The sequence below is a fragment of the Ostrinia nubilalis genome, chromosome 12 (genome assembly GCF_963855985.1).
Source record: "Ostrinia nubilalis chromosome 12, ilOstNubi1.1, whole genome shotgun sequence".
In the NCBI taxonomy this organism is placed as follows: Eukaryota; Metazoa; Arthropoda; class Insecta; order Lepidoptera; family Crambidae; genus Ostrinia; species Ostrinia nubilalis.
The window spans coordinates 12,174,826-12,191,183 of record NC_087099.1 but is presented as its reverse complement, the minus strand read 5'-3'; the positions used below and the strand labels follow the sequence as shown (position 1 = coordinate 12,191,183).

Genomic DNA, 16,358 nt, shown 5'->3' with positions numbered 1-16,358 from the left:
TATTCATTCATTCATTTAATTTAAAGCAAGAAGTTATGAAGAAACAAATTTTATGGCTTAACTGCTCTAACTTGCTCAAAACTAAACAAATGTACATTATAGAGCTGCTTCAATAAAACAAGGAGGTATGATTTTTTTAATATTTTTTTTTTTTTGGCAGCCTTTACTAGGCAGATTCAGTGGAGAACCTTCTGTTCTCTATTAAACAAAATCTTTTAATTAATATTATACACACTGATTGCTTCCCTTTTTGCCAGTCTGGTGAATGCATGCGCATTAAGTAAATCAAATAAATTGTTAAAATGCTCCAGAAAAGTGGCTGTTGCAACAGATCCTGCAGGCAGCTCATCTAAAACAATATTACAAGTTTTAGTTAAGTAATCAGATATTTTGACAGCATTTCTTAAAATAAAGAAAAGGGAGAAGAAACTAAAAAGATAATAATTTGATAGATAAGTTATCCAAACAATATATTGGGCACTAGCGGCCGCCCGTGACTTTGTATGCGTGGACCCTGTTTTAACCCTATAGCCTATAATGTTATTCTGTGTTATAAAAAATAATACTGTAAGGTTTCATTAAAATCCGTTAAGTAGTTTTTGCGTGAAAGAGTAACAAACTCAAACATCCATACGGACATCCAGACATCCAAACTTTCGCATTTATAATATTAGTAGGATGTTATTATGACGTTTATACAATAATACTATAAAGTTTCAACAAAATCCCTTCAGTAGTTTTTGCGTGAAAGAGTAACATTCATAATACTCTTTTAATTTAATTTTAATTTGTACACCGCAAAGGTAAGACATGTTGATACCATTTTAAATGCTGACTTAACACCTTATGTAGGTACCTACACATGTTTGAACAAATAAATGTATCTTTATCTTTATACTCGCATAAACATACATTCACACACACTTTCGCATTTAAATAATATTATGTAAGATATTAAACCTTGGATTCCAGAGAAATTATTGTATTTCCCCGCAAAGAGGTTTCCTGTTTCAATATATGACAAAGCTCCTGAAATTGGCCTTTGTTAAGCCTGTAACCACCTGTAACGTTGCCTGAACAGAAGCTCTGGCATGTCTTCAAAATTTTCTTCATATATTCTGGCTAATTCTCGCATTTTTCGCCTTCTCCGCAATTCTTCCCTGTGGGCAGCCCACAAGAAATGTAAAGTATTCATTTCGTTAGATTTTGTATCAAATAGTAGGATAGGGCTATTTGAAAAATAGCATCTGACAGTTTTGGTGGTAAAAAAAATATGATAGAAATAAAACCTTGACATTGGCAGCGGGGGCCACCGTCAATACCGGATCGCTGGTTCCGATTTTTGCCATGTTGGAAACTATATACCTAGTTGAACGACGGTAGCGCCCCCTTATCAATGAGTTTGGTGGGACAGTTCAGTTTAGGCATAGAGTTTAGGTCATCTTTAAGATGTTTTTATATGTCATTGGATTGGAGGGAGGAATGATTGATGAAAGTTTACATTAGAGCTATAAAATAATAATTTAGTTATGTAAAGACAGCCTAATATAAGTCCCTCTGTTAAAATTACATAATATATTTACTTTAATGAAGACATTTTTATATATAGGTATATTTAATAAATAACACTGTGATTAAATCTGGATTTATCTGTAATTTACTATAAAGTGAATTTTAAAAACAAACTAATACAAAAACCATAAAGAAAATCGTATCATTTTCGGCCCGACCGACTTTGTAGGCAGCGCCGTGGACTTTATTTAGGTGGGCTGCTAAGTGTGTTCCCCGATCAAAAAAAAATTCTAATAAGGATTTTCTCAAACGACAACACTTAAGTCATTTGTCAGTTTGTCGGTGATTAATTTGTCACAACTTTCAAAATATAAAAACGGCTATTCAAAGATTTTCGTGTTAATCTTTATCTATTGTGATAATAATGTTTTATCATCCTGTTGGAGATATTGTCTAGTGTGATTGTGAGATACAGACTCAGTAGTGCTCTAGTAGGTATTTAAGTTTGGAGACAGTGACTTTTTATCTAGTGTTTTAGTTTAAGTCACGAGACATCATATTTAATAAAGAGAATAATGTGTTTCTAATTGTTTTGAGTATCATTTTCTTCATCTTATTGACGGGCTTAGTTACCTCTGAAAAGTTTTTGCATTAATTAAAAATAATGGTAGAACATAAAATCAATGACATAATATTATGTCATTGATTTTATGTCATGATAATAAGTTAGTACCAAAGTCACTCACTAGATGGCGTTAAGGAAAGGCCACATTTTTTTTTTAGGGAGTCGCCGTTCTTCTCGTCAGAGTAAATATATTCTTTGATTTTCGGTCTTATTTAAAACAATACACTAATTGTCAAAAATGACAAATAAAAAAACTGTACGAATTCGAGCTAATTATTTTCATTGTAAATGGTTAAATCTTTAAATGGTTTTCAGATTATGCACCAAATCAAATGAACACAGTAAATAATGACAATAACTTAATCTAGGTGGAGAGATGTGGGTGTGCGAGGGAAAGGGTCAATCTTAATGTTAGATTTTATCAAATACTCAATACTCAATACGTTTATTGCTTCCATAATAGTAATATAGGTGTTACAATGTGATAATACAGTTAAAAACTGTTGTAAAGCCTTTGAAAATGACGAAAAGAGATATTAGCCCAGACCAACATTTATCGTGCCTTTCTAAGCATTAAAAATCATTAAGCTACAAGCACATCAAACAAAGGGTTATAATACTTATACTAGCTTTCCGCCCGCGGCTTCGCCCGCGTGGAATTTTGTCTGTCACCGAAATACATTACCGTGCGCGTCCCTGTTTCAAAAACCGGGATAAAAACTATCTATGTCCTTTCCCGGGAGTTAAACGATCTCTATGCCAAATTTCATCAAAATCGGTTGAAAGCAAGACAGACAGAGTTCCTTTTGCATTTATAATATTGGTATGGGTAGTATAAATTTATAGCAGTAAAACTAAGACACAAATCATTTTAGGCACTCTTTACACAATTACGACAGCTTCTAGCTGCAACTGCATACTGACAACTGTTTTCTACATACACACATACACGGTAGGTACTGCTCGAGCAGTTGTGACTACTTCGGCACGGTGAAATTTCAGTTGCCAGGTATATTTTATACTGACTGCTCGAGCAAATATTACAAAGTAGCAGTGGTTCCTCTTCCTCAAAATCAATGTTGCTACTGATTTGAATGAAAATGAAATTGTGACCTGTTGAGCAGTTTCACTACCAACTACTCCAGCAGTTATCAATGGTAGATTCAAGCTGTTGACTGGCTGCAAAAGCGGTCCGTGCCTTTATGTTGACCACTGGCTAATTGCTCGAACTGTCCGTGTATGGCGGGCCCAAACAGACTAATTTTTGCGCATGATAATTTATTATATGAAAGTACTGTAGCTCTACCATAAGTTTAACCTTACCAAGTGCGTACCTACAAAATGTATGGCAGATTGCACAGCGCCCCTAGCGGTGAACGGCAGAAGTTTGTGTAAGTTACAGTTAGTAGCAGCTAGTGGTAAAGTTTTTTTGCAGTTTTACAAAACACTCCATCCATTATGTCATCCACTCCATCCAGTAGGTACCTATCCATATTTCTGCTTACAAATCCAGACATAAGTGTAATAAGTTATATTATGGTAAATTTATGTTCAAATTTAAGCAAAAAGCATTCTGTGTTTATAAAATATGTTTATTTGCACCTAGTTTATCAATCACCATGTTATTTCCATGCTTTCTATCCAGTCGACTGCTCTAACGACAAGGGTGGGCAGTCGTTGAGATGACAGCGCGAAAATCGTCGGCATCCACTAATTATGACCCTTATGTACCACTATATTGACAAAGTTCTCCGTCTTCGTACGCGATATTGGAAATTTGGCATCTACCATCGGCTGATCTGACATTAGGCGTAGTCTGGCTTTGATATTCAATTTTCAACTGTATTACCTTGACAATCAGTTCAAAATTGATTACTAGAAAATTATTTGACAGACGATTTCTACTCTCGATAAATGCATTTGAATTAGCCCACTGAGTTGCGAGACTTGGTTTTTTTGACAAGTATTGTTTTTGATGGGATCTCATTTCTTTTTGTATTTTGTAGACAGCAGTTATGTATCTAGAAAACTGGACCGAAATTGAAGAATTTTACTCGACTTGGCGGTTGCACTACCGTGCCCCCAAATATCATTTCTTTTTGTATTTTGTAGATAGCAGTTATGTATCTAGAAAACTGGACCGAAATTGAAAAATTTTACTCGACTTGGCGGTTGCACTACCGTGCCCCCAAATATTTTAGTTTTTCCTTGATTCATACACCAAACACTACTTATATTCCAAATTTGAAGCTTCTAGGTCTGCTAGAAGTGCCTTAGAGTTTTGATGATCGGTGAGTCAGTCAGTGAGTGACAAAATTAAGTAACTTTGACCCGTTATAATTCTTAAACTACTGGTTCAAATTGAATGAAATTTTAAATATACCGTGTCTTTACAATGCCTGCATAGCTAATGAAAATTCAGCCTTCTAGTTTTATCCACAACGAAGTTACAGGCGGTCGAAAATGGCCTGAATTGCTTCGAGAAAAGGATGGTACGGCCGTGCCGCTTTTTTGCTCGACTTGGTGGGGGCACTGCCGTGCCCCCAGAAAGATAGCATTCTGTGCATTATTAATATAATTGTTGACTTATTTGGTCTTTATAAGGGTTGATATTTTATGCGTAACAATGGTAGTGTACTTTTATGTTTAACTCTAGTTTATATTTTATTGATGTTTGATAGTTAGAATTTTGACAATTTCATTATTTTTTTCATATTCTCCTCAACCCTTGACATTGCTTCCAAGAATTTAAAATAATGTAAGATTTCTCTCAATACCGGTTCCACGCCATAAGTATTTTGCACTGTTTGGGAAAAAAAGCGGTTAACGACGCTAATAAAAAAAAACACGAAAAGAAGAAGAAGAAAAAAACAGATAATAGACAATTAAAAAGGTAGTATTCAGAGTAAGACCTATACTTAGCTACTGTATAATTTTAATTATTTTAAGATTTTACCTCTCGAATAAGAATTACGTTATGAGAATTATTATACCAACTACAATTTAATTGTTTGTTTCAGATCAATCTCACGGTCTCTAACACAAAGGTGAGTTTATTAAGCTTTTGTAGGTACATTTGATTGATGGAAGAAAGTTATAGATTATTACAAGGTGATTATTTTGTACTAGCTATTGTTATCATATCAAGCAGCAAATCGAACGCACAGCGTTGAATAGAGCTCTATGATTGGTTCGTGAGACTGTGAGACCTCATAGTAATGTTTGTGAATGCGGGCGTAGGTCTCCATTTTGGTCTATTCTGCACCACCTTAAAAAAACCTTTAATGAAAAAAGCTTGAAGTGAATAAAAAATTAATAAGTTTAATTTTAATAATACATTGGCATCCATTTCAATAACTTTACGTGTAGGCTTGAGAGGGAAAAATCATGGACTCCACTATGATTTTTTTAAATTCCTGGCTAGAGCCAAAAAAATATAAAAAAATGGAAAAAATAGATATTTTCCATTCGTGTAAAATATCACCCTACGGCGTATACGCAAGATATTTTCCATCCCATTCCATTAAGGGGATCCGCTTGCAATAACATCGCAAGTACTCTTGATTAATATCAAGGTGTTTGCCCTTATGTGGAAAAAATAGCAAATTAGCTTCTGAGAGAGACGCTCTGTTGAATATTTATACGACACTGGTTAGCGTATAGCGCAAGTAGAACAGTTTAGTACTACTGACAGTTAAGTCTGGGCTTATAAAACAAGCACAATCTAAAGAATAAAAACTAATGTATTCCCATACATTACTTACCTACAACCTGTATAATACGATGATCTTGAAATTGTTTTCCTTTCAAAAATTCATGAACAAGTAAGGTAGCGAGTCTATCTCAATCACTCAGTTACTGAGTTTCTTTTCAGCACTAGTCCATTATTCTCACGAAGAGTGGCAGGGTTAAAATTATACTGGGACCGGTAAAAGCGTTTTTTAAAAGTCCATTTGCAGTTAATAAATTACTTTTATGACTTTTTATTGAGGGAGGCCTATGGCCTTTTATGACTCTGAAACGCTGCAAATGTGGTAGAGACACCTAATACTCTTTATATTATTATTCTCTCTCACTTCATTCACACTGGCTGCATTCTTTTGTCTTTACGTGAAATGGCGTACAGTATAAATTGAATGTACGTAATGAACTGGCAATGGATCGTTATTATGTTACGCGCGTCGCTCGAACGTCGCCTACTAATAGCACGTTACTATGGCCATATCAATGAACCCAGAATGAAGTTAGGGTTACTGAGAGCGACCTTAAACCGTACTGTAAGGACAATAAAAAAATAGAGACACCTAATAGTAACTCTTTATTTTCCTCTCACTTCATTCTACACTGGCTGCATTCTTTTGTCTTTTAGGCCCAGAACAGACGGTGAAACGCAAATGCAACGAAACTGCAACTGCTAGTTACTTTTGAGTTGCATCTAAGTTTCCGCCATAGCGTCCGTTGAGAGACCACACATGACCCGACCGGTTTGAAACTTTCAGTTTCAGTTTCATTCATCAGAATCATCACAAAGTTGCAGTTTCGTTGCAGTTGCGTTTCACCGTCTGTTCTGGGCCTTACGCGAAACGGCGTACAGTATTAATTGAATGTACGTAATGAACTGGCAATGGATTGTTATTAGGTTATGTCAATGTCTAATCCTTTAAAAGCCTTAATACTACCTACCTTTACACCCAGTAAAAATGTAATAACCTGCATGTAGATGTTTTATTTGGTCATTGGCGACCTTTTCATATAGCTGTTGCCAACTAATTTGGGATGTACAGTGACCCAAGACAATGACCCTTTCAAAGGTTAAGCTCAGTGCAAATAAAGTGTCCTTGTTTCCTTGTCAATAAAGGAAGGGTAGACACTCTTTTTATACAGTCGACATCAAAAGTATATTAAGGTTAGTGCACTCTGCGAGATTTAATTTTGTACTGAATGAAAATGTGTAGATGTTAATTTAATGTCTAATGAATATCATAAAATAAATGATAAAAAAAATAATTTATTTGCAAGATTAAATTCGATAGTGATTGGTGTTCAATTCAATTAATTCCAGCATAATATTCTGTCGCATGGGACGTGCAAGAGTTTTGGTTCTTGAAGTTACATACTTAATTATTACTATTGCTACATTTAATTTTAGTTTTAGATTGTATGTATTTTTACAACTCAAAATACACAATTTCATTATATTTCGTACCATGTAACTTAACATACTTGGATAAGAAATATAATATCACCCATTAAGTACTTTAATTATTTGACACTGGATGAATGTGCAAAGCCATAACGAAAAACAAAAACTAATTTACGATGTCGCATAAAAAGTAATCTAAAAGCTCAATTGCCTCTTAAAAAGTACAAATTACTTTATCAAAACCAACTAGGTACGATGATCAATATTTCACAAAAGCAATATTTTGATTTAAATGACAGAGAGCGGGCAACAAGGGTTTAATAAGCGTAGACAGATGAAGATTTAATAAATGAAATATGCTCAGTCATTTAATGAATTTAATTAAAATGATAGCACCGTTCCGCTTCATTACCTACAGATACAAATAGGGTTGAGAAAATTTTATGACAGTATTACATTATTTGTAAATACCTGAGTGGGGCAACTTAAAAAATCACAGGTACAGTTTATACATACGGCTTTAATGAATAGATAATAGTACTTTTTTAAGTTTTAGCTTAAGAGTACTCATGTAAATCTACTTATGTATGAGCTTAATTGAAAAGTTCGCAATTAAAAAACCAGGCCATAGTCAACAGCACATCAGACTTATAAATCTTTTTAGAAAATTGCCCCTATTCGTTTCTTTAGGGTGCCAATTACTTTGATGTTTCGTTTCGTATTTTTACAGTCGGTGACAGCCCTATCGCCCGATGGATTGGTCTGGCTTCATGCTGGACCATTATTTATAATATTCGTTTGGATCTAGTTTGTTTCAATGGATTATTGTGATGTAATTATTTGGGCCATTCATTTAGTTAAATAAGTTTGGACTGTTAAATTGTGCGATGGATCGGCGATATTAAATAATTATATTTTATCTGTATTTAGTTTCAGAGCATTAAAGTAGCACAAAAAGTTCAGCATTTATTTGCATCCAATCGTAAAGTAAAATGTTCTCTTACCTATGTTTACCGGTAAAAACTTTAAGGCTGAGTTGCACCACCTAACTTTGACCGTAACTATAACGATAACCGGTGTTTTTTACATGGAGTTTGAGCGATTTTTGATGTTTGTTAAAGCTAAAGTAAGATGGTGCAACCCAGCCTAAAAGCTGAACAAGCTAAAGTATCAACATTCACGGTTGAGTCTTTAAGAGCCATAAGCGACTGACATGCTTTACCAAGAGCTATCACATGCAAAGCGTAGGTAATATTATAAGTTTGTATTTTTCAATATGAGACCCATCAAGTTGATTCAAACATAATAAATAGTTAAGTTATGCTATCCAAAACAAACTGAGATCAAAATTACATACTTGATTAGCGATTTCATATTGTATGCTGGTGTTTCTCTAGCTAGGAATCGATAGTGTTTGATTCTTTAGTCTCCTACTACAAGGAGGAGGCATCCGAATGAGTATGCATTAAACATGGAATACTCGTTTTCTACATCAGAAATATCACTGAAAGATCTACGAGTGTAGCGTCACTATGCTCTTTAGTTTGTATCGTACCGAAGATATGTTCCTATCCTACGGGGTATTGCAGGCTGCAGCTGAAATATCTACTGAACAAGTATAAGGATATTCAGCTGAAATATCTATTGAACAAGTATCAAGACGATACTTCGCACAATAGGTGCCATGTATCCGATTCGCAAGGAGACAGGCGCCTTGTATTTTTCAGAAAGGAAATTTCGAAGGAAGAAAATATCAATTTTATTCTTGTTTTCGTGTCGTAAACTTAGCTCTTTATTTTATTAAATTTGATTTTCAATGAGGTGAAATTTCTTGAATCTTGTTTGCGCTCACTAGGTGGCGTTTGGGAAATAATTATTAGTTGTGTTAATAATATCGAATATTCGAATGTCTTTTATGAAATATTATATTCGATTGCTAATAAATAATATCTTAATTGCCAAATAATACGTGTCTATAAAAAGCAATTAATTTTACACGAAATATTTTTTTCCAAGCTTCAGTTTTTACAGTTTTCATAAATGTTCTCTTTTACTGGAAAATCTTTGCATAATCTTGTTTATTTAATTAGTAAAACAACTAAGTACTTATTCTATGGTAAAACTTACTCAAAGTAAGTAATAATGTCTTATTATATTCACATGGTGTAATACAGATAAGTCCCATACAATAACAATCTCCACCTTAACACCTATGATCTACCGGATCCCTTACATCGCAAGCTCGGCTAGTATAGCGTGTATGAAAGGGCCATTGTATCGTAACTACGCACTAATCACTGATCCTATATAGCGTTAATCGATTTCAAATTCAACCCTCAATACAGGGTGGTGATTTGACACCTGCGTTTATGTATTTAGGATTGCGATCAAGTTAATCTACTTTAAGGTCCGAGTGTAATTTTACAATCGTAAAACAATAGGTATTAAACTCGATGAGACTGTTTGAATTTATTCCGTCACCTACTCTCAACACCAGCTGATATGTTGTCCCGAAGTAGTGGTAGGGCTAGCTATGTTTCGAATGAGTGTAATTGCCCTGAAAGAATACATACTTATTGTGACGGGTCTGGGTGTTACTATGTATAATTATGTATGTATTTAAAAAAAGTATATAAGTAGTATATCCGTTAAGCTAGCACCCATAACACAAGCATTAAGTTGCTTACTTTGGGGCTAGCTGGCGCTGTGTGAAATTGTCCAAAGAAAAAAAAATACTAAAAGAATTTGAATTTGAGATAGGAGCCAGTTTCTACGAAAAACTTAGCGTAATTCGTGGGCTTAATGTTGCTGCTGGAGATTATTAGTGAATAGTTAGCATAATGGCAGTTTGTTTATGCTTGGCAATTATTTAAATTAACAGTATGTTACATTGCCAAGGAAACACGTGTTGTACTTGTATGCGTATTAATAAAACGTTCGACTTTTATAACCGAAAAAAAAACTGCTGTCGAATCCGGATTTTTTTACTTCACTATTCGAGTTTGCCAATCTGTCCCGTACATCCTGTATGTAGGTCGATACCTGTGAGGGATTTAGAGCGGTTGTCTGTGACAGCGGTGACAATTGATGGAGCGCGCGAAACTGTGAAAGGTTCCGATTAGTTCAATAGGAAGGTTCCGTATACGATTTGAAATTAATAACTAACTAATTATATGTTGGAGTCTTTAATTAAGATGTTAGAGATTTAGTGAGCAGGTTAAGTAATTGATCTGTGCACAGATACAGGGCATAGTTTGTCATATTCTAGACAAAATTCATATCAATAATTAGTTTCTTACATATTTACTTCTAGACTATTGTTAACACTTAAATGTAATTTTGACCCCATTAACCAGATGTTTATTAGACACCAAAGTCAATAAAAGTTGTACTTATTGCCATACTTGTTGTACACAACTTTTGCTGCAAAAGTTGCATTATACCTACTTGTATATCAAAAGCGTCATCCTGGCTTACTTTTACAAAAAAATCCTGCTGTTCAAAGTTACTTAAAAGTTAAGTCGATTAGATAAACTGTAAAACCAAAACCCAAAGCCAAAGGTTTTAACGTCGCCCTGCGCAACGCTGGCGGGTCGCACAAATCCGCAGAAAATTGATTTGCCCCTCTATCTTAGGATATAACGATACGGTGCACCGGGAGCTGTATCGAGGATAATATAAACCGAGATCCAAACCGACAGCTTCAACTATGTTTGGTATATAAAGACAATATTTCTGGGTCGCTTGCTCCAGATTAAGGCTAAGTGCTAACGCTTTTTCTTAAGTGAAATGGCTTTGTATATTTTTAGAGTAACAAAAGGTTTTTAAGAAAACTGACGTAAAAAGAAGAATGTTCTGATAGATGCTTATGTACACGGATGGGAGTATAATCCAGCTTGGCCGCCTAAGTTAACAAATGAAGATTGCTTCGCTCTTTTTTACGCATTTTAGGCTTTTTATTTTTAAAATTCAGATTTGGTCAAAAACACACATTTCATAGTTAACTACCGTAAAACCAAAGGTTTTAACGAGCTGTATCGAGGATAATATAAACCGAGATCCAAACCGACAGCTTCAACTATGTTTGGTATGGAAAGACAATATTTCTGGGTCGCTTGCTCCAGATTATGGCTAAGTGCTAACGCTTTTTCCTAAGTGAAATGGCTTTGTATATTTTTAAAGTAACAAAAGGTTTTGAAGAAAATTGATGTAAATAGAAGAATGTTCTGATCGATGCTTATGTACACGGATGGAAGTATAATCCAGCTAGACCGCCTAATTAAACAAGTTAAGGTTGCCGTGAAGCTCTTTTTTAAGCATATTTCGCTTTTCTTTTGGATGAAATCTGAATTAAAAAAAATTCAGATTTCATCAAATAAGTACAAACATTTCATAAATTATTTTACTCAACATTTGTTTTTACATAGTTTTCATGCGCTTGATGACTATAGTCTATCCAATATAGCTTGATTAGAATGACAGCTGTCATCAAAAGTAACGACATAACTTTGTAGTAGCGATCAATGAGAGCTAAATATTGGCGGACAAGAAATAATTCACGTCTGACCTACAAACAATATTTTCGACGACAGTGCTTCCAATAAAAATGATAATTTCGTGTAAATGCAGCGTTAAATTACACCAATAAGTAGTAATTCGAAATTATAAAAATCAAGCTAGAGTATTAACGACGTCTCTACAAGGTTATCTCGAGTTACAAAAATGTTAGTGTTGGGACATATCGACAAATGTCATATTAAATTAAAACCATGGGGTCCAAGCGCTCGTTCCTTTTATAAGGAACTGGCAAAGAGGCTCACCGAGGTGACCGGTGATCAAAAGGCTGGTAGCTATTTCGGCCAGAGAATTAGCCTGGCCATTCAACGTGGCAATGCTGCCAGCCTTTTGGGCACCATTCCTGACTGCGGCGCTGGGGGTGAAGTATTTTTTATTTTGTAAATAGTTTTTGTCATTAGTAATTTTAAAATTTTAGTTTTGAAGTCATTTTAAATTAAAACTATTTTTTTAACATATTTATAGCCTGACCAGGAACATAAAAACCCTGGCATAGAGGCGCCTCAATTGCATTTGATAGTGCAACACTGGGTACAGTCGTACCTGTATTAAATTAATAGGCTAACTTTATGTATCAGGATTCAGGATTATGGGCTAATTTAATATTTTCATAAATTAACAAAAAAATATTATATTATAGGTAAACTGGTTTAAATAAATTAAATGAAACCATCAATCGAGCAAGTAGGATTTTATTATTATTCATCAATAATCAAATTCTGAACTTGAATATTCAACTATAATGTCTGCTCATGAACGCTTCAAACTCGGTACTTCGTTCCCAATTCCATAAAATTCAACACTTACTAAGTGACAAAAAACTTTAAAATAGGTAGTTGAACCAAACCACAGCTAATTTTCATAGTTGACTGTACTATACGATAAACATGTCAGTCAATTTGTCAACCTTTGTCGGAAACATTATTCAATGAAAATATTGTCCGAACCCTTAGTATTTCTCTTCGACAAATACTTTAACACATTGTGAACCACTTTTCTTTCATGACTATAAAAAGATTTTAGCAATTTAATTCACAAAATCAATTGCGCACATTTAAAATAAAGTTTGTTTACACTTTGACAACAATAGACTGACATGCAAGGTGACATTTCAATGAAGTTTTCAGTTACTGTTGCCATTAAAAGAAATTAGTACCATTAATTTTCCGCAACATGGCGACGGTTTTTATGTTCCTGGTCAGGCTATAACAAATTTTTTTTCTAACTAATTTTTTAACATATTTAAGTCAAGTTATACGTTTTTCTAAATGTTCACTATTAAAATCCAAAAAACATTTCATTCTTAAATAATCAAACATCGGAAATCAATCACCGGTAATTTTTTGGGTATTCATAGCACCGTTGCTCTAGAAGAGATGCCCACCGCCCTCTAGCGAGAGGAAAAAACCACTGAAGAACACTGATGATAATGACTACGACTTAGGTTGTACACCCTTGACATGAATTTTAAATTTTACTGTCTTTAAATTTAAATCATAATTGTCATTTTTATGAATAAAGATATATGAAGAAAAATTGGGTGCATTTTTTCATATCATTTTTTCGAAAACTTATCGATACATCTATGTGAACCGTACGAAACATACCCATCACTAGTCACATTCGTTTGACAGCCGTCATTCTAATCAAGCTATATTGGATAGACTATAGTAGCTTGTTTTTCTGTATAAAATGCTCCAACTAAAGAGTTCCAATATTTATCTACGATAGGTAAAAAAAAAATATAGAAAAAACAAATGACAAATTGTCTCTCAGTGCCGTCGGAACAGCGTTGATTTGTTTGTGTGAGAAATGGATGTTCTTTTTTCGAATGTTTACGCCCAATTAGTCACAGAATTGAGCAGTCACCCCGAGCGGGTTCGTTTGTTTCGCGATTTGTCGAGTTGACGCCGCGTGAATACAACGAGATTTGCCATTTTGACGATTTGTATTTGCAATCATTTTCGAGAATTATATTGTACTGCTTACTGGATAAGACGGGCATCTAGAGTTTTGTGCTTTAAACCAAATTATTCTTCTATTTGTTTCTCATCATCATCATTCAGCCACCGCACGTCCACTGCTGAACCTAGGCCTCTCTCAATGATTTTTAATTCCTGCTACTTTCATAAAGTCGTCTGTCTACCTTGTGGGTGGACTCTTTAAGCTGCGTTTGGTGATACGCGGCCTCCACTTGTTTTTCCACATACGTGCGCGATCCAGTAAAAATGTACTTAGTAAATTTTTTTTATCCACGACACAAACAACTATCAATATTTTTATTAGCAATAAATGACAAATCAGTTCATCAACCTGTTGGTATACCGTAATAAATCTATCCCATCAAAAACAATACTTGTCAAAAAAACCAAGTCTCGCAACTCAGTTGTTCTACGGTAAAAAGTTGTGAGATCCATGTAATACCAAGTCCAGGCCAGGAAATCTTTAACGTTTTACATAAATTATTGACTTGGCCATCGCACTAAATAATTTAATTTACACGTGTTTTCATGCGATGGCCAAGTCAATATATTTATGTAAAACGTTAAAGATTTCCTGGCCTGGACTTGGTATTACATGGATCTCACAACTTTTTACCGTAGAACAACTGAGTTGCGAGACTTGGTTTTTTTAACAAGTATTGTTTTTGATGGGATCTCATTTCTTTTTGTATTTTGTAGACAGCAGTTATGTATCTAGAAAACTGGACCGAAATTGAAAAATTTTACTCGACTTGGCGGTTGCACTACCGTGCCCCCAAATCTCATTTCTTTTTGTATTTTGTAGACAGCAGTTATGTATCTAGAAAACTGGACCGAAATTGAAAAATTTTACTCGACTTGGCGGTTGCACTACCGTGCCCCCAAATATTTTAGTTTTTCCTTGATTCATACACCAAACACTACTTATATTCCAAATTTGAAGCTTCTAGTCTAGAACACTACTTATATATCTAGCAGACGCTAGAAGTGCCTTAGAATTTTGATGATCGGTGAGTCAGTGAGTCAGTGAGTCAGTGAGTGACAAAATTAAGTAACTTTGACCCGTTATAATTCTTAAACTACTGGTTCAAATTGAATGAAATTTTAAATATACCGTGTCTTTACAATGCCTGCATAGCTAATGAAAATTCAGCCTTCTAGTTTTATCCACAACGAAGTTACAGGCGGTCGAAAATGGCCTGAATTGCTTCGAGAAAAGGATGGTATGGCCGTGCCGCTTTTTTGCTCGACTTGGTGGGGGCACTGCCGTGCCCCCAGATATAAATAAAAATGAATTGATGTTCGTTAGTCTGATTAAAACTCGAGAACGGCTGGGCCGACTGAGCTGATTTTGGTTTTAAAATGTTTGTCGTAGTCCAGGGTAGGTCTAAACGGTGAGCAAATACGCGCGCGATATTGTTTTTCTGTGACAGACAAAATTCCACGCGGGCGAAGCCGCGGGCGGAAAGCTAGTAAATAAATAAATAATTAAACCTAGAAACACGACTTTTGACGAACGAACCTAACAACTTGTAGTTATACTTATTAGGTATTCTTGCAAATTCATACCTATTTTATCCAGATAAGATGCCACATTGCTTAGTTTCATATGTCGTTGGCCTTATTCGGGTCTCCTTGAACAGAAGGCATCGATAATACTTTAACAAAAGAGAAAATCAGAAGTACTCAATCAAAGTAAGTGTTACTCAATTTATTCGCAGCGTGAACGTAACGAGCGCACACAAAGGCGTCCTAGAAGATAAATCCCTTTACGCTAGATTTGAGCTGCAATCTGTTCTTGACTATACATTGTCCTGAAGTTTGGGTGTAAATAGCCTTTATTCTAGAGTCTTTTAGGAAAAATTCCATTGGTTATCAACACAGAGGCATGATTTTAACGATTCAATCATTGGTTCACGTTAACCTATATTTCGCATTTTTGTGACTAAAGGTTATTTTCTGCTATTCGTTTTGATAGATCCGTAAACGTATGCTTTTTTGAGCTATAGGTTAATGAAACGTAATCATTTAAAATCTGAACTAAAATTGAGGATTTTCAGCATCAGATCCTCAGTTAATGAAGCTTAAAGCTGTCTAGATACAGCCGCCTCACTTTCGCCGCCTGATTCCTGATAGAAAAGCCGGAAAATTGGATATAGCTGCAGTGTCGGCACGGGCGCTCACGTCGATCGACTCTGAATATCGTCAGTGGGCTTTCCTTGTTCTCCACGTCAGCAATACGGGCCCTGGAAGGCAACGTCGCAAATTGAAAACCGAACGAGTTACAAGCCGGTGTGTGGGGAAATTGCACTCCCAGCATTTCCACCGTTATACATCGCGACAATCATCAATACAAAATAAACTCTACTTTGACAAAACACGATACACATTCCGTTGGCGATGCCGATGCAGCTAATAATGGATTGTAGCAAAAATGAGAGGATAACGTCGCGTATCGCCGTGTACAGGGACAAAGCGGGCTATATAAATTCGAACTCTTTGTCTTTTGCCGATATATCGA

General features: G+C 35.0%; 2 protein-coding genes across 3 annotated transcripts in view; one reads left to right on the top strand and one right to left on the bottom strand.

Annotated features, from left to right (window-relative positions):
• Positions 1 to 16,358, bottom strand: part of LOC135076954 (vacuolar protein sorting-associated protein 16 homolog) — a 319,963-nt gene that overhangs the window by 85,670 nt on the left and 217,935 nt on the right. The gene's annotated exons all lie outside the window — the stretch shown is intronic.
• Positions 1 to 16,358, top strand: part of LOC135076953 (chaoptin) — a 152,933-nt gene that overhangs the window by 52,273 nt on the left and 84,302 nt on the right. For both annotated transcript variants that reach the window (XM_063971477.1, XM_063971478.1), the window contains one exon: positions 5,158 to 5,184. The gene's annotated coding sequence lies outside the window, so the exon portion shown is untranslated. The remainder of the gene's footprint in view (positions 1 to 5,157; positions 5,185 to 16,358) is intronic.